The sequence below is a fragment of the Bubalus bubalis genome, chromosome 4, assembly GCF_019923935.1.
Source record: "Bubalus bubalis isolate 160015118507 breed Murrah chromosome 4, NDDB_SH_1, whole genome shotgun sequence".
In the NCBI taxonomy this organism is placed as follows: Eukaryota; Metazoa; Chordata; class Mammalia; order Artiodactyla; family Bovidae; genus Bubalus; species Bubalus bubalis.
The window spans coordinates 69470510-69492936 of NC_059160.1; the positions used below are offsets into that span (position 1 = coordinate 69470510).

The 22427-nt window shown below is 43.4% G+C and overlaps 1 long non-coding RNA gene and 1 pseudogene across 1 annotated transcript; both read left to right on the forward strand.

The window, feature by feature from the left end:
- Positions 1 to 1371: 1371 nt before the first annotated feature.
- On the forward strand, positions 1372 to 19765 carry LOC123333262. Its single transcript, XR_006550513.1, has 3 exons — positions 1372 to 8685; positions 13735 to 13917; positions 16530 to 19765. It is a non-coding gene; the product is annotated as an uncharacterized LOC123333262 (long non-coding RNA).
- Positions 19766 to 19910: 145 nt separating this feature from the next.
- Positions 19911 to 22394, forward strand: LOC123333261 (annotated as a pseudogene).
- Positions 22395 to 22427: the final 33 nt, after the last annotated feature.

A 22427-nucleotide genomic window follows, 5' to 3' on the forward strand; every position in this document is an offset into this window, starting at 1 on the left:
GCCATCTACCCTACCATGAATATTGGGTGTGTGTGGGACACAGTTTATCTCTCTAGTTCATAAGTGTTTAGACCTAGAGGAATGGTACTTTTCATTTGGGCAAAGGTTCTATTCTTACTGCTTTTCTTTCTGTTGTTTTTTTTTTTGTAATTTTAAATCATAAAATATATTTGAATTTAGCTTAAATGGCTGTAAATAAGCACAAAAATTCTCTATCATCTTGAATGCACCAAAATTCCCTTAGCATTTCGAATCTTATATTTTAATACGTGCTAAGTAACGAACACAGGGCTTACCGTGTGTGCAATTGTTCTTTTGTAAATGCTGGTTTGCTTTATCACTCTTGCCTGTGGATGACATTGTCTTTACCCATGGCATCCAGTTCCCTCACACTGATTTCTCGTTCACCAAAGTCCTTTACTCCTACAACCCCTCCTTCACCCCACCAGGCCTCTCCATATGCTCCACTCCTGACTTTTTCGGGCATTTTAATGTCATCCAAACTCGGAACTTGCCTACCTTATTTTTCAAAGACTTGCAGAGTGACTAGGTAATTATCATGAATAATGAAAGTAAAATAAAGTGTTAATTGTTCAGTCATGCCCAACTCTTTGCGACTCTGTGGACTGTAGCCAACCAGGCTCCTCTGTCCATGGAATTCTCCAGGCAAGAATACTGGAGCAGGTAGTCATTCCCTTCTCTAGGGGATCTTCCCAACTCAGGGATCGAACCTGGGTCTCCTGCATTGCAGGCAGATTCTTTGCCATCTGAGCCACCAGGGAAGCTCAACTACAGTGTTAACACAGAAAACTTACTTGGATGATTGAAGTAGCAACCTTCAGTGTTACCCTGTGGCATTAGTTGAAATTTCAAGCATTTTTTTGTAGGCCAGCTGAGTCCATTTTAGGTAAAGACCCTCAAGTTGGTCCTCAAGTAATGACATTCATATTCTTTTCTAATAGAGAATGGCCATCTGTTAGGGATATAGTATAGGGTAGAACACTATGCTAAAATCTGTCCTGGTCCCACTCCATCTGTAAAGCTTGGAGTCTTAAGTTCATATGTATCTTTGGTCTCTTCCCCAAAGAAGGAGTGCTGGAAAAGAGGAGGGCAGTTTTACCTGAATTGTTTTGCCTTGGAAAATTGCTGGTGTACTTCTGTGAGTTAGTGAGTATGTGTACATAAATATGCATTTCTTTATTTAACCAGTATTAACGAGCATCACTGTGTGATTCCTCCAGTATACTAGCTTCTGTGTTGTCATTCAGTCAGTAAGTCGTGTCCAACTCTTTGTGACCCCATGGACTGTGGCCACCGAGAAGCCTGGCAGGCCACAGTCCATGGGGTTTTTCACACAAGAATACTGGAATAGGTTGCCCTTTCCTTCTCCAGGGATTGAACCTGGATCTCTCCTTCCTGCCCCACCACCCCCGCCAGACCCTTAGCAAGCAGATTTTTGCCACTGAGTCACCAGGGAAGCCCACTAGTTTATGTGGATAAGATAAATTAGGGAGGTCACTTATTCTGTTAGACTGGCTCTGACAGCAGTTGGGTGGTGTGCACTGTGTGGGGCCTAGGAGATGCTCTGATTTACTGTTACTTATATGGAAGGTTTCTGCATAGGATCAGAATTCATATGCATTCTCAGCTTTAAACATAAAACTGAATTTTCAGGGAAATTGAATTCCATCCACAGTAAATTTTGATTCTGTAAATAAAAAGCTTGCAAAGTCTTAATAAAAAGGAAACCATCTAACCTTAAAAATGAATTTATTACTAAGTGAATTTAACTCACAAAAGGAATTTTCCATAATATTTAGACTTTTGTTGGTTTTGGCTTTGTTTGTTTCTTACTAACATTTATAGTTGTTTGGTCTGGTCAAATATTGAATTTGAGTTCAAAGATACATCCCCTCTGAGGATGCAGTCTAACGAGGCCAAGTAAATAATCGGAAAAAAATAAGTTTCCAAGTTTTAAGGGCAGTACTCTTTCCATGGCAGCATGTCTTACCTTTTCAGTCATCTGCAAAATTGGGCTACTCATTCCTACACAGGTGAATGTGCTGATTTCTGTCTTTTTCTTTCCCGCTTATCCCCCATCCTTCTTTGCTCAGTTTCCACTTTCTTTCCTCTTGATGTTTGCCTCATCTCTTCCTGTGTAATGTATGGCCACGTCTTTGGGGAGCAGCAGCGTGGCACCAGAAACAAGGGGCGCCCTCGCAGTTACATTCTGCAGACTCATCATGGGGCTCCAGGCAGGTCACTAATCGTGAAATGGGGGAGTCAGTGCTGGCTGGGTGTTAGTTGATTGAGGTGGCGTGGACAGAACCTGGGGACTTCAGGGCCCTGTCAGTGGCCCTTCAACATATTGCCATTGCTGTCACTTACCTTACAGGCCTACGTGACCCAGCAGTCAGTTATTCTGTGCAAGAGGGAGCAAGGGCTTTAAGTCGGGTGGCCAGAGGGTTATTTCTCTGCTGTTTAACAGCTGTGTGACCTCAGGTGAGTTTCTTAATCTCATTTATCCTCAATTTCCTTGTTTGTAATACCTCCCATGAAAGGTGGTTCTCAGGATCACAGATAATATAACATAAAATACCCAGCAAAGTCCTGACACAAGGAAGGTGTTTATAAATGGTAGCTATTGATGTTTTAAGTAGGCTAAAAGGTCTCTTTCACATGCTTTTACAGTCATTTAATCTCAATCTCTCTTTCACAAACACACACATACAACAGTTACCATCCTAAGCTCCTCAAATGGTCCATGCACCTTACCATTTTAAGAATGGCCTTTTGTTCCCAGGGAAATGGTTCTGTTGCCAGCTGAAAGGAATATTCAGGAAATGGCTCAGGAAAAAAAAAAAAAAAAAAGTAGAAATGTATTAAAAAAAAATTACTCTGTGGTAATGTTATCTCTTTGTCTCCTCTGCCTAATTGTGATGTCTCCCAATGCTGTCAAAAACAACAGCCAATCCAAATCTTGTTGAAGTCTAGCCTGCCTGGGACTAGGGTACCCCTCTTAGCATGCTTGCAGTTGTGTTACCTTGCTTGGATCGACTAATAAGTGGCCAGGAGTCATTTTGCATGACAGCCTTTCAATTCTGCAGAAACCCTAAAACTGACCCAGATAAATGCCTGGGTCCCCCAGGACTGTGAGTCTCTACGTTGCCCCTTTGTTAGGTGTCATATCCTCTTGACTGCCTCTCAAGGTGAAGAGAACTGGGCGGCACTGGTGAGAGAGTGCAGCCAGGAGACCTGCTGCAGCCCCTGCAGGAGGGGCCCTGTCTTTGACTGAAGGCTGTAATATTGCTCTTGTGACAAGCGTCTTTTTAGTCAAAAGCAGTAAATCTTCCCTTTTGTAAATGACAGATGGTTAGGATTGTTACTTCTGTCTCCAGCAAACCCATAAGAGGAAAAACAAACAGATAACTGACATTGAGTTCTTCTTGTTTTCAAGAAAACTAGGGAAGATTTGAAGCCGTATTGTTTCAGTAAGGTTTTGCAGTGTTTGTGATCCACAGAACAACCCCACCCATTCCCACCCACTGATGTCCACATGCTAATAATCCCCAGGACCTGTGAATATGTTAGGTTACATGGCAAAGTGGAGAATTTATAATTGCAGATGGAGTTAAGGTTGCTAATCAGCTACCCTTAAAATAGGGAGATTATTCTGTATTGCCTGGTGAGCCCAATAGAATCACAGTGGAATAGGGAGCAGAAAGAGAAAGAGGTGACTGGACTCAAGGTTAGAGTGATGTGGTCTGAGGACATGACCGACCACAGCGGACTGGGAAGAGGGAGGAAGAGGGGCTGTGAGCCAAGGGACGCAGGTGGCCTCTAGAAGCTGAGAAAGGCAAGGAAACGTATCTTTGGAACCTGGAACCTTCAGAAGGTCCTGCCAACACCTTGATTTCAGCCCAGTGAGCCCCATTGCAGACTTCTGACCTCCAGAATTAAAATAAATCTGTGTTAAGTCATTACGTTTGTGGTAATGTTACAGTAGGATAGAAAACTAATACAGCATTTAACTGCACAATGAAATATCTAAAACTGATGGACCCAAATTTCCTCTCTCTTTCCAAGGAAGGTGCTGCTACTAGTGAAATGACAAAGCAAAAGCAAGGAGAGGGAGTCAGCCGCGGGCCAGGCTGGCCACTGCCGGAGCGCTGGTTGGAGCGGTCTCTTCCGTTCCTGTCTCCTCGTCTCTCCTCGGCCTGGCCTCGGTCCGGGGTTCTTCCCCGCACCCCCGTGTTGCCGCTGCTTCTCTTTTCACCAGCAGTCTTCTCTCCAGCTCCCCGCTTCTCCTCTGATGGGAGCTGGCACTGGCCCAGCTTAGCAAGAGGAAAATGGACATTCCTCCTAGTTTCCTCCCTCCTGTCCACACCTGCATAGTCCCTGGGGAAGAGTCTTGACTGAAAGTGAGCAAAGAAAGGAGGAGTACACAGGAAAAATAGACGCCTGAAATCAGTCAGGCTGGACATACTTCAAGGGAAGGGAGACAAACAGGAGATGCCACCTCATCTCATTGACTTAGCTGTTGCCATTTTTTTTAGCAAAGTTCCAGTGTACTCTCCACCAGGCCTGAGTGCAGCTGTTATTCCTGTGTTCCCAGTGGTACAGCAGACCCTTCTCCATTTCTCCAAATGGTTAACTGCACACTTAGAGCTCTTGGCAGAGTCTGGGATGCAGAGTTAAGTACTTGGGGTGTACCTAGCCCCATCACCATCTGTGATCTGTACAAAATTTGATACACGCTTTAAGCTAGTCAAATACTCATTGGCCCTCTATTGTGCACTTGGCAGTGCCCTAGGTGTAGGAAGTGGAGGTGGGCAGCAAGGACTAGTGAGCCCGGCTCTCTGGTGGAGAAATGGGATTTGGGGATTGTGATGAGCAGCGTCACAGCATATGAGCAATTTACTGAAAGTGTTGTCCTAAAGACATGAGCTTATCTAGACAAAAACAAAAAAATTAAAATTCCTCCCCTAAAGGTTGTTCAGTGACTCTGTGTACTTCCAGGAGGACAATAAGCTCTTTCTTTGGAATCTGGGAGGTGCTTCCAGGGCATGAGAAAGAATGCTCTACTCTGCGGCCTTTGATGTGATCTCCCAGGTGTGCCAAATAATGCCTTGGTAGCTTTCCAACCACCTGTTGTCATTTTACAAGTTTCGCCAGATGCCTTTATATATTGGGCAGAATCAAATCTTGAAAAGGGACGACGTGACAGCTTTAACGCCCATCATGTTCAAAGTATACTCCATGTCGGGGCTGCATTGTCATTCATTAGAGATGAAGATTTACAGTGTCTTAATTAGAATCACCTGTCACTAACGGGTCTCATTGGCTTCTGTCTTTCTCAGAAACTTTTGTTAGAGGGATCTTTTCTTTTCGGCCACTGCTGCATGGCACGTGGGATCTTAGTTCTCCAACCAGGGGTCAACACTATACTCCTTGCGGTGGGGTGGAAGTGCAGAGTCTTAACCACTGGACCACTAGGGAAGTCCCTAGAGAGAACTTTTTTTTTTTTAATTGAGCTACCCCTTCTCTTCCCTCCCGCTTATCTGAGTCAGATGCTCTCATAATGCCTCACACTTCCTCTTTGTTAGCAGTCATCACACCGAACGGTAGTGCCTATTCACTCATGTGTGTCTCCCACTAAGCTCTAATCCGTGGCGGCTGGCCCATGCCTGCCTTGTGTACGTTTGTTTGTACACCACTCAGCCCTGATGGCAGCAGGTGAATGATACATGTGGGTGTGTTGCGTGAGAGAAAGCCACTATTGCTGCCTAAGAACTTACAGTGATTCTCCATTGTGTATCAGATACAGACGCTTCATTTCAGTTCTCAGCTCCTTGGATTTTTCTTGTATAGGAGCTTTCAGATCTCCTCCGGGCCCCTATCTGATTACTTGCATCTTCGTGCTGTAGGGTGTCCACTCTGCCTGTCCACCCAGGGTAGTTTGTCCCCAAAGGCTGCTGCCAGCTCCTTGATTTCTTCTCTGCACTCTTGCCACTCCCTCATGGAGAGAGATTCCTCTGCCCCCTTGAACCTGGGCTGGCCTGTGACCAATTTGACCAACAGCCTATGGCAGAAGTGACACTGGTGCCAATTCTGGGCCTACTCTTAGTAAGAGAAGACAGTTTCCTATCCCTTAGAGCCCTGAACTGCCACTAATAAATGCAGGCAAATAAGCCACGTGGAGGAGGCTGAGGCACTAGCAAGTGAGTGAAGAAGCTCCATTAGCCAGCCAGCCCAGGTGAGCCTTGAGGCGACTCCAATCCCAGCTAGTCCCTGTTGTTTTCTGACTGTAACTACTCAAGAAATCTGAGGCAGCACCACCCAGTCAAATACGGTCAGCCTACAGAACCATGATATAGCAATAGTAGTTTTAAGCCACTGAGTTTTGGGGTGATTTGCTGTATAGCAATAAATACCCTAAATACCACCCTCCAAGGTCCCAAATGTAGATTTTTGGTAAAGCTTTTCTGTGCAAGTCTAGTTGATGATAGTCCTTCCCTTCTCTAATTCCCATAGGACCTCTCAGTACCACACATTTTGTTATCCAGCGGTACATATTGTTTCTATTTTCTATACTCTGTTCTGGACTCCATGACTTTCAAGATACCAAGCAATGGAAATATGTCTTTTGAGATCCCTTCAACAAGTACCAGTCCTGGACAAAATATAATTAATAAGCTGTTGAATTGAGTTTTAAAGCATTCTTTGAGCTTTCTGCCAGCTCTTTTAGCTGTGATTCTTCATGGTATCTTGGAGCATTCTTTCAAGTCATGGTTGTGAAGTATGTCTGGTTGCAGGTAGCCCTCAAGATCCACCCAAAGACAGAATGCGACACAGCAGTGGTTCTCCAAGTCTGGTCCTGGATCAGCAGCATCACTGTCAGCTGGGAACCACTTAGACATGCAGATTCTAAGGTCTACCCTGGACCTGTGAAATTTGAGGTTCTGGGAGTGGGGCCCAGCATTCAGTGTTTGAACAAGTTTTCCAGATAATTGTGATGCATGCTGAAGCATGAGCGTCATTCTTGTAAGAGAAAAGAGTTCGAGGTTTAAGATAGAAGGTCTAGGATTTTTTCATTAAACAGCATTTATTGGATGTGCATTTGCTTGTGCGGGGTGTAGTGTTAGGGGCAGGGGATACTAAGATGGCTATCGGTTGGTCTCTGCCCTTGTGTGCTGAGGGAGGGTGAGGTGGCTGCTCTGTTTATGTATGTATGAATGAGACATACCCCCAAATGATCTGTAGAAAACCCACACACTGAATGAAACAGTCCAATTTTTTTTTACCTTCACTTTTCTATTTAAGGATCAGATGTCATTATCATGAACTTAAATAAGCTTTAGGAACCCTTTTATCAGGATATGTTTTATTAAAGATTACTCCATTAGTAAGTAGCCTGTTTAAAATAGTATTCACACTCACCATTGAACAGAACATCTAGATAAGTAGAAAGAAAATTAAAATAATTCATAATCCTACCACCAATGGCTAATACCACTTCAGTGCATTTTCCTCCCAGCTTATTAATGCCTGGGTCTTTTTTCGTTTTTCTATATCTGCCTTATGCTCTTAGTAACATACTATATGCATTCTAGGTCACTTGTTTCCTGAAGCTTCAGCATCTTTTGGTGAAATGGCCGTAGTATAGTCACGATGCTGTTTGCCCTGGGTGCAGCTGAGTAGTAGTGGAGACAGTTACTGGTTCCCCCTTTCAGTGCTGTCCATGTCCTGCTTTCCCTTTGTTTATTCTTTTCTAATCAGCCCCATAGACTCCTTCCTGTCTCTCCTCTCCACCTGTCCTACTTTTCTTCCTCCCCCTTTAGCTTTGTTGTCCACCCCTGGCTGGCGTGACCTTTCCACCCCTTGTCCCTTGATTTCTCTTCATCCTTCCTACACGAGGGCTGTTACCAACACACAGGGAACAGCTTCCCTTCCTTGTACATTCTCTGACTTGGCAAAGCTCTCTTCATTCCTCTGTTGTTGTGCTCTCATGTGAGGGTTACACATTTAGGGTCTGGGCTTGAGACTACAGAATTCTTATTTCTCTCTGCATCCCCTAGGACAAGTGAAAGGACTTCTTGTAATTCATTTGCAAAATGAATAAATAAAACCCCAAGGCCTGTCGGTCACCTGGAACTGCTGTTCACAAGTGCAAGACCCACTGGCAAGCCCCTAGGCTATATTATACAGGCTTCTGACCTTGATACACAGGCACTGTGATTCCTTCAAGGAAGCCTCTGAAAAAGCTCAAATCCAAAGCACAGGGAAGTATTGAAACAATACAGCCAAAACCAGAAGGAGCTACTTTCAGGTCAGATAGGAAATGGACAGCATAGGAGAAGAGAGGGCTTGGGAATGCTGTCTGTGGTGGCCCAGGACCCATGACAGAGGGAATGTGTATTCTCTGAGACAAGATTAGAACCCCTGCATCTTTGTAGAGAAGACCAGAATTGCTGTGAGACACAGCCTGGGAGGTAGACTGAAGTAAGCCAGTAGAGGTGCTTCCCTTGTTTTATCTGAGAGCAGTAGTCAGTTCCACAGTCATGATTTCCATCTTTGACAGCAAGCCATTCAGGAGGAGGAGGAGGAAGCTGGGAGGCTGAGGAAGGAAGGGAGAGAAGCATCTACTGAACCATCAACTCAAGTGGCCTGGGAAGGAACTTCCTGGTAAGCCAAAAATGCAAACCAATGGAGCTGATTTCTGTTGTGATGACAGATGAGCTTCTGCCTGTCCTGAGAGCAGCCTGCTGGGGCAGGTGGAGAGGCAGGGCCAGACCTTTGTGTGGACAGAGGCAGCGCTACTGCCCGGCTGCCAGCCTGTCTCTCCTTAGAGACCAACATGGCTGAGGTCAGTTGGAAGGCTGGGGAGACAGCACTTCTTGTTTCTGGGTCACATGTCAAATTAGTGGAGGATTATTTTAAGCTAAAAACAGTTATACTCAGGAGTTCAGAGTTTAGTTCTCTTCTGTGGTTTTGACTTGCTCTGCAGTCGTTGCGCCTTTGATGTTCTTAAACATACTTGGTTTTCCATTTTGGTCTTGAAAAAATTAGGAGACACCTGACTGCTAATCTTTACTAGGGGGTGAAATTTCTGGCATCTTACAAACATTTAGTTTCATACAGAGATGACACGCAGCTTGAACTCGTCAGGATCGTCAGCAGGCACTAAACAGGGTTGTTCTTTGCCCCCTCCCTTACGGTCCATGATCCACCCATGGTCGGCATGACCTTCACCTTCTATCCTGGACCAACTCCCTTTCATCCTTCATGATCCATTGCAATGGTCAACCTGGAAAACCTTCCCTGACCTTTGCAGACTCTTAACCTCTGATTCTCTGCAGCACTCATGTTACTGGACTTTTTTCTTGTTGAGTGTTACACATTTAGGGAGCTGGACACAGCAGCCGTGTGTCACGCGCACATGCTATGGCCTGTGGCCCAAACAAATCGCTGCTTCTAACCTCCAAATCCATTTTTGTGGCTCTTGAAGGCAACCCTTACCCTTCCGCTCCACTTGGCTCTTGTAATAGGACTAAATGGGCCATCTTCGTTTCTACTCAGGCAGCATTTGATGAGATTAGTCAGTGATGACAGGCAGCTCTCATCCCCCACTGGGCCAACCCTACCTGGCAGGACTGCACTTGCTCACCTTGATAGGTGGCAGGACAATTACTGGGCGCCTTTTCGACCTGCTTCAAAGCTTCTTGTAACCTGGCAGGGAATGAAATGCACAGCCTTCCAACTCAGTGACATTTAAGGCAACCACTCATTGGTCCAGGCAGCACAATAAATTGGTACTCAGCTGCTCCCAGTCTATTTTTCTGGTTAGAGCTATAAATAAAAGAAATGAGTGTGCCACTGCACGTGTGACACCAACTTGCCCCTCTCTCCAAGCAATCACGTCCTCTCCCTTGCTCTCTGGTTTTGTTCTGGTCCCCCAGAGGAACAGTGTTAAGGATTGTATTTGGGGGTTGCCTAGTGCTATGGGTCTACATTTGAGTCCCCCACACACAAATAAATACAGTAAATGAATATATATATATATATATATATATTTGAATTGCATATCCATCCCCACTGAACGGGTTATTCATTCATATGGAAATAGTTTACACTAAATATAACTTCCCCAGTATTCTTATTTAGCCCCTCTTATTCAAGGGACTAAGTTGCATCACTCAAGGGTGACATTTAAATGACAGTTACTGCAGTAACACAGAGTAACGACCTTGTGAAGTGTGGTATATTGGTGTGCTTATCCAGTAACTTATATATTCAGTAAATACTAGTTGTGATGTCTGAAGAGAACTCAAAAGGCAAGAAATCATTTTTTTCCCACACAAATGATTGTGAAATACAGCATTTTTAGAAACACTTTTTTCACCACCACCCCCCCCCCCCGCCATGATGCCTTCAAATTCCTTCTCTTCTAAGTAGTGTTGCTTCCCGCCCCCCCCCAACTCAAATATTAAAAATAAAAAAAGTAATCTCCCTGCTCTTCCTCCCGTCCACCTCCCACGTCCTATACAAAAAAGGAAAAAAAAATAAATAAATAAGGAAGCTGTCCCATCAAAAGATCCTTACCCTCTCGGACTAAATCTACTTTAATCAGTATGCTAGCAAATTCTGTCAGACTCCCCGACTTTTTAAGCAGTACATTATCAGACTCCTCGACTTTTTAAGCAGTACATTATTTAAGTTTCCGCCAAAGCTAAACCTTTGCCAGGCCCCAGCCCACTCTCCGTAGAGGCTGTTGCCAGGTTGACTTCCTTGTCTCAGTCAAGAGGCCGCTTCTCAGCTCCGCTGGAAATTAATAAGGCCAATCAGAAATGCACAAAGCCTGCCCGGCCAATCGTTCTCCTCCAAGCGTTTGCCATCTCCTCTGCGGTCAGATAAATCACGTTAAATCTATTACACCAATGACCATAAATTAGGGGGCCTGGCGGTCCGTCCTCCCGAGGACAAGGCAGGCTAAGATGATTCCAGCGCGGGGGAGGGGAGGCGGCGCGTTACCTGTGGTTACAGCATCCCCGGGCCTCCCTGAGGACCGGTGTCTGGACTGCGCCCAGCTGTGGCCATGGCGCTTCTCGGAGATGGTGCGATCCCCCAGGTGCGGGGGCTCCATCTGCGCCGCTCCGCCAGACTATTTACAGCCAAGGTTCGGCCGGTGATCGCTGGCATGGAAAACTCATTTCTCAGCCCGGATTTTTATTTACACTCTTACTAAGGAGCCTTCACTCACGTCGGAATGGCAGCGAGTGGCTGCGGCGAGTTTTGGCCCCGGGCCAGGCAGCCAATCTGTGGCGGGTGAGCCGCCTTCGCCGGCGACCTTCTGCCCAGAGCTCGCGATGGGCGCGGGGACAAAGGCGCCAGAAGCCGGGCTGCGAGAACCTCGGTGCCTTAGCACCCTGGAAAAGTTCGGTGGCTTTGTGGCTGGATTTCCTTTTGCAGTATTAGCCGATTCCCCGCCCCCTTTCCTACCACTCTCTTGGCAGACGTGGAACGTGAGGAAACAGGAGAGTGATGTGCTTTATTAACTCCATCTAAACCCCTAGGTCAAGATTCCGCCCTCCCCCAGGCCCCTTTCCACCCGCCCAAGCCTCCCCTGCCGGCTGTAGCCCACGCATCCAGCGGGGATGGACTGGCAGTGACTACTCCCCGGAGGGAAACTTCCTGGCTGTTCTTTCCGTTGGCGCCGCCTGAAACCCTGAGCAGGCCGGTGCGTGTGCGCCTGCAAATCCTGAAAACCCGCCAGCAGCCTGGCACATCTGGGGCTCCCAACCATACATATTCATGCCAGAGAGCAGTAAAACCCAGGTCAGCTGCTGGGAAACAATGAACTGTGCTCTTAAAGGCTGACCAAGCCCGAGAATTCAGTAAAATGACCGCCCGACTCTCTGAGTCCTGTGCAAAGCCTAACACTTGAGGCCGTTTTTGTTTTCCTCCCTAAAATAGCAGGGGAAAGGGAGCGATGTTTTTTGTTTGTTTTTTTGGGGCGTTCAATTTAAGCTATAGAAATGGTGATTTCTACTCCCTTCCCCAATGTTCGCAACCTCTGGAAGAATGGGTAATATCTTTATATTCCTTTCTCCTGCACATAGTTCCTCTGATTTTAACACTTTCTCCTTCTCTTCCTCTAATCCTCCTCCCATATGATAGCATCGCTTTTACCCTTTTCTTCGCAAAAAAGAGTGGTGCTTCCTCTGCCCTCCTGACCCTTCCTCTGCTCTCCTGACCCTTCCTCTGCTCTCCTGACCCTAATTTCTGTCATTTCCCTCAGAAAGTCTCCTTTCCCTGTTCCTGGGTGGTAGGGCATGGAGAGGAGTCCATCAGACTGGGCTACCCCACAGCCTCCCCCGCTCCCCAGCCCTGCAGTCCAGTGAGGGGCACTTTTTTGGACTGGATTGTGTCCCTCCCAGTTCACTTGTTAAAAGACCCAACCCTGCACCACCTCAGAATGTGACTGTATTTCAAGACTCCACCTTCAAAGAGGTAATTCAGATAAAATGAGGTCATTCGGGTGGGGCCCAATCCAATGGGACTAGCGTCCTTATAGGAGGAAATTTGGACAGGGACGCATACACACAGGCAAAAGACTGTGAGGGCAGCAAGAGGGCCCAGCCAGGCCTCGGGAGAGAGGCCTCAGGGGAAGCCAGCCCTCCCAACACCTCGATTGTGGACTTTAAGCCCCAGAACTGTGAGACAATAGTGTTCTGCTGTTTAAGCCACCCAGTCTGTGGTGTTTTGTTATGGCAGTCTTAGCAGACTGACATGGGCATGAAGGAAACCTGCCTGGAACATTCCTGTGGCCCTCCATCCTCCTCCATGACTTGGAAACTGCCTGGGATGGCTTTGGCCTAGCACAGTTTTGTTATATTCCAGGTGATACTATTTTTTTTTATAAGAAATGACTAACTAGTGAAATTTCTCTGTTGGTAGAGTGTTATTCATGCCCCTAATGCTTAATTTTCAATTTTAATTTTCAAACCTACAATTCCTATGTAGGTTTTACAGGAAAATTACAGGACAGTCGTTTGAATTTCAGAGGAACAGCAAATAATGTTTTGATTATGTTCCAAATGTTGCATGGGGCATGCTTATATTTTTAAAAATTCTTTATCTGAAATTCAGATTTAAGTAGATGTCTTATACTTTATGAAACTGGCCAAAGCTAGTTCTGGTGTGTGTGTGTGTGTGTCCTTAATGTCTTTACACAGTGGTTCTCACATTAGAATCACTGGAGAATGTTTCAGAAATACTGATGGCTGGGTCCCTTCCTGGAGGGATTCAGATTTAATTGGTTTAAGAGTTTTTTTTAAAGCTCCCCGGTGATTTTAGTGTGCAGACAGGTACTAAAATCCCTGCAGGAAGAGATGGGTATTAACTAATTAAATGTTCGTGGCTACCACGTTGTTGGATTTGGGTTCCCTTAAGCTTAAATTCTTTGGGTTTTGTTCTGCTAAAAATGTCATCTTACCACTCTTGACTGCTAAGCCCAGAGGCAGAGGTCAAGTAGATCATTGAAAAATGCCCTGTTAGTACAGGAAACGGTTTTCTTACTTGAGGTCAACTGAGCCCATAGAGAGAGATGTCAAGAGCCGTAATATTGATACCACTGCAGATGACTCTCCATTCTGACCCTTCAGATTTTGTAATAAACAGTGCATCTGGGCACCATGGTGAAAGATTTACCTTTCACTGTTACTTTTATTACAGGTCTGTGCTCAAGAATGTACAGTGTTTTAAGCATACTTCTTATTCAAAGGAATTTGAACAGAATTTTGTTCAGTTCTTCCAGACTCTGGGTATCTCCTCTTCTTCAGCTGTTAATTGTCAAGCATGGAGAGCTGAAGCTTACCTGCTCCTCAGTTCTTACTGAAAAATGTATAGAAAGTTCAGGTACTGTGGCTAATACCCCTGGGGTAGCACACACCATTTACTCTGCTTGGGTAAGGGCCTTATATTTGAGTCTGGTACTCAATTTCATCCTGAAAGTAAATCTTGCCAATGTAAACCTTCATAATAAGTGCTAAGGAGATGCTGGCATAGAGCTCCAGCTGAATAGAGTCTAACTAGAGAGGGAAATAAGATCCTGTGGCAGAAATACATTTTATAGATGATGATATTGGTGGGTGTGATGATACTGATTAATTAGTACAAAGTTCAAAGCTTAAGACTGGAGATCAATGTGAAAGGGCTTTGTTAAAAATGCTATCTAACATGTATGTAGGCGGTGGAGGTTTTGTAACCACTGCTGCTTCTCTGATGAGAAGTTCCGGAAAACTGTTGGAGCAGGAGGGAGTTGAGTGTAAAGTCGAATTTTGGATTTGAAATCCTGTGTTTGGAGCTGCTTGGCTCTGGGTCCTTGGGCAACTACTTAGCCTACCTGGACCTTCGCTTCCTCATCTGGAGACGTGCTTCTAGAATGGTAGAATAATGACCTGAAAATCCATTACTCCATATAAGCAAAGAGCATACTGGTAAAAGTTGCCCCAGATCACCTTTTTCAGAACTCTGGAGACTCATCAGAGGATTGCAACAATGGAGGGAGTGTTTATTCGGTAACAGTAGCTGAATCATAATAGGAACAAGGTGGTAATTCAGCTGAACCAGTTTCTTTGTGCTCTCTCAGCATCTGTGGTAGCCCTGAGCAACAACAGCCTTGTGACTACCATATCTCTGAGGTCCAGCAGGCTAGCAGATTGTGTGTGCAGCTCCCCCCAAATCCCCAGCCCCAGAGAATAGTCACTATTTGAATCTCACTCTCTGGAAAGGCCTGCATTCTCAGCACTTAACTTTACCTGTAAACAGCTCTGTAAACAATTCTATCTCCAAGATGGTAGTTGAAAACAATCAGCAACATCACAGCTATCTAAGGCAGTCATACCTGTTGAGGTTAACAAGAAGCTGACCAAAATACTGAAAAAGGTGAAAAGCTAGTGAAGATGTCCATAGAAGGCTTTGAAAAGCCATAGCATATTATTGAAGACATACGAGTTTTTGCACATGTGCAGGGCAATGTGCAAACCCAGGAAAGACCTAACTAACGTTAAAGCCTACCACGCCCTTCTATCCATGAGATTTTCCAGGCAAGAGTACTGGAGTGGGTGGCCATTTCCTTCTCCAGCAGATCATCTGACTCAGGGATGGAACTGTGTCTCCATTAGCAGACAGATTCTTTACCACTAAGCCACCTGGGAAGCCCATTGTGATATTTGCATCTGTTGGCATTATATTTTAAGGCATACAATACTAATCATGATAGCACTTACAGTGGTCCTAAGTATGAAAACAAGCACACTGTTTCCTTCAGGTTCTATCGTACATTGGTAAGTTGGCCAAATGTCCCCTGACTTAATGTTTAGAACTTCCAGGAATCAGAATTTTTTTTTTCCCACCTAGGACAGAGAGATCAGAAATTTCACTGTTCTCCAGAATATTATAACTTTTTTTTCTCACTGATCAAACTCAAAAGGGAGGTAGGACTGTCTAATTCAGAACTACTGAGACTGCTGTTTTCAGTTCCACAGTCCTTTAATCAGGGTGCTTAGAGAGTGTGAAATGACTTGTTTGGGGACATTTTGCTGCTGCAGCTTCACGTTTTTCCTGCCCTTATGTCAACAGTACCCCACTCCCACCTCCCAACAGCGCCTTCTGAATAAGCTAATCTGCTTTTATTTTTTTGTGACTAGATTTGTTAATTAAAATTTTAAACAAGGGTAAAAGAGAAAGCTCATATGTGTATGCCTTTCATACACATGAAAAGTGCCGTCCACCAGATCTTCATTCACACTTTCCAAAGACCTGTCCACGGTCCCGCTGGACCAGCAAACCGATCAGACCTTGTCCTTGCAAGGCAGCCAAGGTGCACCCTGGCTCCGTCTCATGCTCAGTCACATGAAGGCGGAATCAGTAAACCAGAGGAGGTTAGGTGACTGGAAAATCTCATCAGAAGTGAAAGATGTGAGGCCAAAAACGTAGGGAAATGTACTAAGAGAGAGCAGTCTTTTCAGGGCTCTAATGACAGAAAAAGCAATTAAAAAGGCAGATAGATTGCTCGGATATATAATTTATTCTTTGGCCTGTCGTTTAATTAAAGGAAAAAAAGTAGGATGGCAACAAATTTGAAGTATTTTGTAGATAGGGATTTTTAAATGAGGATGAGAATTTTTTTTTAATTTTCATACTTATAATTTAAAATTTTTATTTTCCTTCAAATATGAGCTAACACTCATAAGCAACAGTCTTGGGAGCCAAAGAACTATTTCACTCTCCCAAGGGTCACGAATGGTATAACATGAGATAGGCTTATCATGAGTGAGGACTTAAAGACCTTTGTTTCCCTGTTCTACACTCATAGCCCCAAGTCAAAATTTTCCTAGTTTACTAATGATCATTATAAGCTGCACAAAGAAGCAAAAGCAAGGTGTAGCGAACTCTTGCCATGCTGTCATCGTAGCCATCAGTTAAGAGTCTCTACATTATTTTTCTTTGTTTTTTTATTTCCTTAGGTACAAAATGCTAAACAGGAGGTGAGCTCTTCCACATTCAGATGACTTCCCCCGGCCCCCGTTTTGCTTTTTTCCCACAAACAGGTTTTGTTTGTTGGTTTATTTTTTTTTCCTTTTCACAGTGAAGATCGTGAGCATTTAAAAACAAAGTATGAAAAAAAAATAAAATAAAAACAAAGTATGTATGTATGTCAAACTATAAAGGATTACAGTAATATGTGCTGTGGTTATTGCTGTCTAAAAGACACACAAACTACTAGGCAACTCGGAATTTGAAGGACTCTTGTCTGACAACTGTCTGTTCATGTGGGCTACTGTGTGGTGGCGGAGTCTGCATTATTGCTGTAAGTCTGCTTTCCCATTTCATTCACTCTGCCAGGTTCCAAAAGGAGGATTATTTCCCAAGTTACAAATATACTTCCTTAATGCCATTTTCTTTTTTAGTTTGTAATTTTAATCACTGTATCCCAAATCCTCCAGAGCCAGGTTATCTGTACTTTGTTTCCGTTGTCAGTTGCTGTGTAATAAAATACCCAAATCCTAGCCGCTTGAAACCACAACCATTTGTTCATGTTTCTGTGCATCAGAAATTTGGGCAGGGCTCAGTGTGGATGGCTCCTCTCTGCTCTGTGATGTCTGTGACCTCTGTTGGAATGGCCTGAAAGCTGACAGCTGGCTGGGCCTCTCTCTTACAGTATCACCTGGAGTGATTCAAGTGGGGTTTGAGAATCAAAGATGGGCTCACTCCCAATTTCAGAGCACTTAGGTTCTCCCCCTGGTGGCCTCATCACTCAGTAATTTAGTCTGACATTTGCAGGGCGGCTGGTTTCCAAGAGTGAAAGCAGGTGCTATAGACCTCTAGAGACATAGGCTTGGAATTCTCAGAATGTCATTTCTGCATTCTGTTAATCAATGCAAGTCACAGGCCAGAACAGTTCAACGGATGGGTCTACAAACACTGCATCTTGATGAGAAAATGAGCATTTGCACACTGACATAGAAGGCATAGTTGGCAGCCAGCTTTGGAGACAATCTACTGCAGCTTTCAAGAGGTAAACTGATATGCTAAGCACTACTCACAAGAGAATGCTAAGACTCCTCCATCTTCCACAGAGAAAAATCTAAAGGTATCTAATCCAAAGATGGACTCTTCATGAGTTTCTACTGCTGAGAGGAGGAGGTGTGATAAGCATTAGGGTAAAAGTAAAGGTGAAAAGAGCTGGGTAGATGTTGTAATCGAATCATTTTTAATATAAGTATTTCTTATCTAGTCAGCTCTTCTGAACTAGGCTTTAGATGATCTATAGTCTGCTTTTCAGCTTTCTTTTATGGATCAGTACTCTGATTATTTTTAACTTTATGTCAGTATTCTCTAAGTTACTTAACTTACTGGACTCTAGAACTAAGCTATTAGCATTTTTTGATGTCTTATCCCACCTGTTAAGGTAACTTTTCTCTATAGTATGTTACATTTTACTAACAGTTTGTAATTACTTAAAATGCTTAAATGGCAGAGGGGAATCTTGAGTCTTAATTGTCTTCAGCAAGGATATTAGTCACTAGCCCTCTCAAGAATACTTCTTTGGATAAAAGGGTCAATTCAACGAGGAGATATAACATTTGTAAATGTTTATGCACATAATATAGGAACACCTAAATGTATAAAGCAAATATTAACATACTTAAGGAGAGAAATGGACAGCAGTATGATAATAGTAGGGGGTTTTAATAACCCACTTACATCAATAGAAATCACTCATAGGCAGAAAATCAAACATATGCCTTAAATGACAAATTAGACAAGATGGACTTAACAGAAATAAAGCATTCTATCCAACAGCAATACAAAATGCATTTTTTTCCCAGTGTGCATGGAACATTCTCCAGGATAGATCATGTTTTAGGCCACAAAACAGTCTTAACAAATTTAAGAAGACTGAAATCATATCAGCCATATTTTCTCACCATGCTGCTATGAAAGTAGAAATCAATTACAAGAATAAAATCAGAAAATTCACAAATATGTGGCAATTAAGCTACCAAACAAATAGGTCAACAGAGAAATCATAAAAACCTTGAGACAAGTGAAAATGGAAATAAAACGTACGAAAACCTATGGGATGAAGCAAAAGCTGTTCTAAGAAGAAAGGTTGTAGTGACAAGTGTATACTTCATGAAACAAGAAAATCTCAAACAACCTAACTATATCTCAAGGAATTAAAAGAACAAAGGTTAGTAAAAAGAAAGAAGTAATAAAGAACAGAGCAGAAACAAATGAAATAGAGACTAAGAAGACAATAGAAAATACCAGTGAAACCAGGAGATGGTCTTTGGTTGACAAATCTTTAGTGAGACTTATCAAGAGAAAAAGAGAAAGGGCTGAAAGAAATTAGAGGAGACATTACAACTGATGCCACAGAAATACAAAGGTTCATGAAACTACTGTGAACAACTGCATGCCGACAACCTGAACAACCTAGAAGAATTAGCTACATTCCTGGAAACACAACATTCTGACAGAGTCATGAGGAATAGGAAGTGTGAACAGACCAACTGTTAGTAAGGAGACTGAATCAGTAAAACCTTCCAAAAAACCGTAGGATCAAGTGGCTTCATTGGTGAATTCCAACCAACTTTCAAAGATGAATTAATACAATACCAAAATCAGATTAGGACATCACAAGGAAAGAAAATCAAAGGCCAATATCCCTGGTAACCATAGATGCAGAAATCCTCAACAAAATATTAGTAAACCAAATTCAACCATATATTAAAAGGATCATACATCATGATCAAATGGGATTTATTCCAAGGCTGCAAGGATGGTTTAACATCTTCAAAACAAGGTGATACACCACAATAACAAAATGAAAGATAAAAATTATATTAGCATCTCAATAGATACAGAAAAAGTATGTGACAAATTTCTAACATTCATTTATGATAAAAACTCAACAACATGAGTATAAAGGGAATTCACCTGAACACAATAGAGACCATATATAACAAGTTCATAACTAACACCACACTCAGAGATGAAAAGCTGAAAACTTTTAAGATTAGAAAGAAGATGAGAATGCTCACTCTTGTCCCTTTTATTAAACACAGTATTAGAAGGCAAAAGAAAGGAAAGGCATCCAAATTAGAAAGAAGTAAAACTGTCACTATTTGCACATGACATGACAGTATATGTTAAAAAAAACAACCTGAAGACTTCCTAGAAAATGAATTCAGTAAAGTTGCAAGATACAAAATTAGTAAACTGAAATATGTTCCATTTCTATACACTAATAACAAATTATCAGAAAGAGAAATTAAAGGAAAAATCCCATTTACAATTGGGTCAAAGAGAATGAAATTTCTAGGAATAAATTTAACCAGGCAGGTGAAAGACCTGTACACTGAAAACTATAAGACATTGATGAAAGAAATTTAAGACACAAATAAATGGAAAGATATACTGTGCTGATGGACTGGAAAAATTAATATTGTTAAAATATCTGTACTACCTAAAGCACCTACAGATTGAATGCAATCTCTGTTAAAATTCCAATGGCCTTTTGCACAGAAATAGGACAAACAGCCCTAAAATTTATATGGAACCACAAAAACCCTACATAGGCAAAGCAATATTGAGAAAGAAGAACAAAGCTATAAGCATCATGTTCCCTGATACAACTATAACATTGCTTGGTAACAGATACATAGCCCAGTGGAACAGCATAGAGAGCTCAGAAATAAACTCATGCATATAGGGTCAGTTACATAACAGAGAAGCCAAGAATACACATTGGGGAAAGGACACTCTCTTCAACAAATGATACACTGAAAACTGGACAACCATATGCCAAAGAATGAAAGCAAGTGACTACTTACACCATAAACAAAGACTTGAACGTAAGACCTGAAACCACAAGGCTCCTAGAAGAAAACACAGGTGGTAAGCTCCTAGAAGAAAACACAGGTGGTCAGCTCCTTGACATTGGCCATGACAAACATTTTTTGGATTTGGCACCTGGGGAAAATAAACAAGAGTGACTATACATCAGACTAAAATGCATCTACACAGCAAAGGAAACCATCAACAAAATGAAAAAGTGCTGAATGGGAGAAAATATTTGCACATTGTAGACATTTATCTGATAAATGGTTAATATCCAAAATATATCAAGAACTCATACAGCTCAAAATCAATTTTAAAAAATGGACAGAAAATCTGAATATACATTTTTCTGAAGATGACTACATACAGATGGCCAACAGACACATGCCAAGAGGTTCAACGTCACTAATCATCAGGGAAATGCCGATCAAAACCATGAGACAGCCACTCACACCTCTCAGAAAGGCTATTATCAAAAAGACCTTAATAAGTGTTGGCAAGGATATGGAGAAAAAAAGTTGTTGGGAACGTAAATTGATGGCGCCACTATGGCAAATGATATGGAAGTTCCTCAGAAAATTAAATAGAACTACCATTAAAATCCTGAAAGGAGAGAACTGGGTCAGGGAGGAGGGGTGGAGGTCGCAATATTGTTTCAAGTTGGATAAATTGACAAGAGCGAGAGATTCACTGCGTTCCATCCCAACCTCAGGTTGCGGGTGCTGGGCCCTGTTTCCCTCCTCAGCCCCCAAGAGCTGGGTGCCCTTTTCTGCAGGGTTTCCAGGCCCCCGCTCCAGGCCAGGCTGAGCTGACTTGCTAGGCTTCATGAGAACTTCCAAAAAGTGGAAAAAAATCAGAGAGGGCACGTACAGAGTTGTGTACAAAGCCAAAAACAAGTTGATGGGAGAAGTGGTGGCGCTTAAAAGAATCCGCCTGGACACTGAGAGACAGAGGGTGTACCCAGTTGCCATATGAGAGATCTCTCGGCTTAAGGAGTTTAATCACCCTAATATTGTCAAACTGCTGGATGTCATTCACACAGAAAACAAACTCTACCTGGTTTTTGAGTTTCTGCACGAGGATCTCAAGAAATTCATGGATGCCTCTGTGCTCACTGGCATTCCTCTTCCCCTCATAAAGAGCTACTTGTTCCAGCTGCACCAGGGCCCAGCTTTCTGCCACTCTCATCGGGTCCTGCACCGAGACCTCAAACCTCAGAATCTGCTTATCAACGCAGATGGGTCCGTCAAGCTAGCAGTCTTCAGACTAGCCAGAGCTTTTGGGGTCCCTGTTCGTACTTATACCGACGAGGTGGTGACTCTGTGGTACTGAGCACTGGAAATCCTTCTGGGCTGCAAATACTACTCCATAGCTGTGGACATCTGGAGCCTCAGTTGCATCTTTGCTGAGATGGTGACCCACTGGGCCCTATTTCCTGGAGATTCTGAGATCAACCAACTCTTCTGGATCTTTCTTCCCTGGAGACCCCAGATGAGGTGGTTTGGCCGGGAGTTATTTCTATGTCAGATTATAAGCCAAGTTTCCCCAAGAGGGCCAGGCAAGATTTTAGCAAACTGGTGCCACCCCGGATGAAGATGGATGGAGCTTGTTATTGCAAATGCTGCACTACGAGCCTAACAAGTGGGTTTCAGCCAAGGCAGCTCTGGCTCACCCTTTCTTCCAGGATGTGACCAAGCCAGTACCTCACCTTCGACTCGGATGGCCTTCTCAAGTCCCTACCCCCAGTATCACCCTCTCCTCCAGTGTGAGTGTGATCTGGCTCAGCCCAGGCGCTTAGCTCACTGATCTTGTCTGGATGCCTTAGCACTCACCTGCCCCTCTTAGCCAGTCCACTCTGGAGTGATGGGGTGAAGGGAAGAAATAGGTGGCATTGAAAGGACGCTTCAGTATTAGATGCACTTAAGTCAGCCTCCACTACCTTCTCTCCCTCCTCTTAGTCATTGCTTAAGAGGGCTGGCTTTGTTTTATTTTTTTAAAAGACAAAAAAAAAAAAA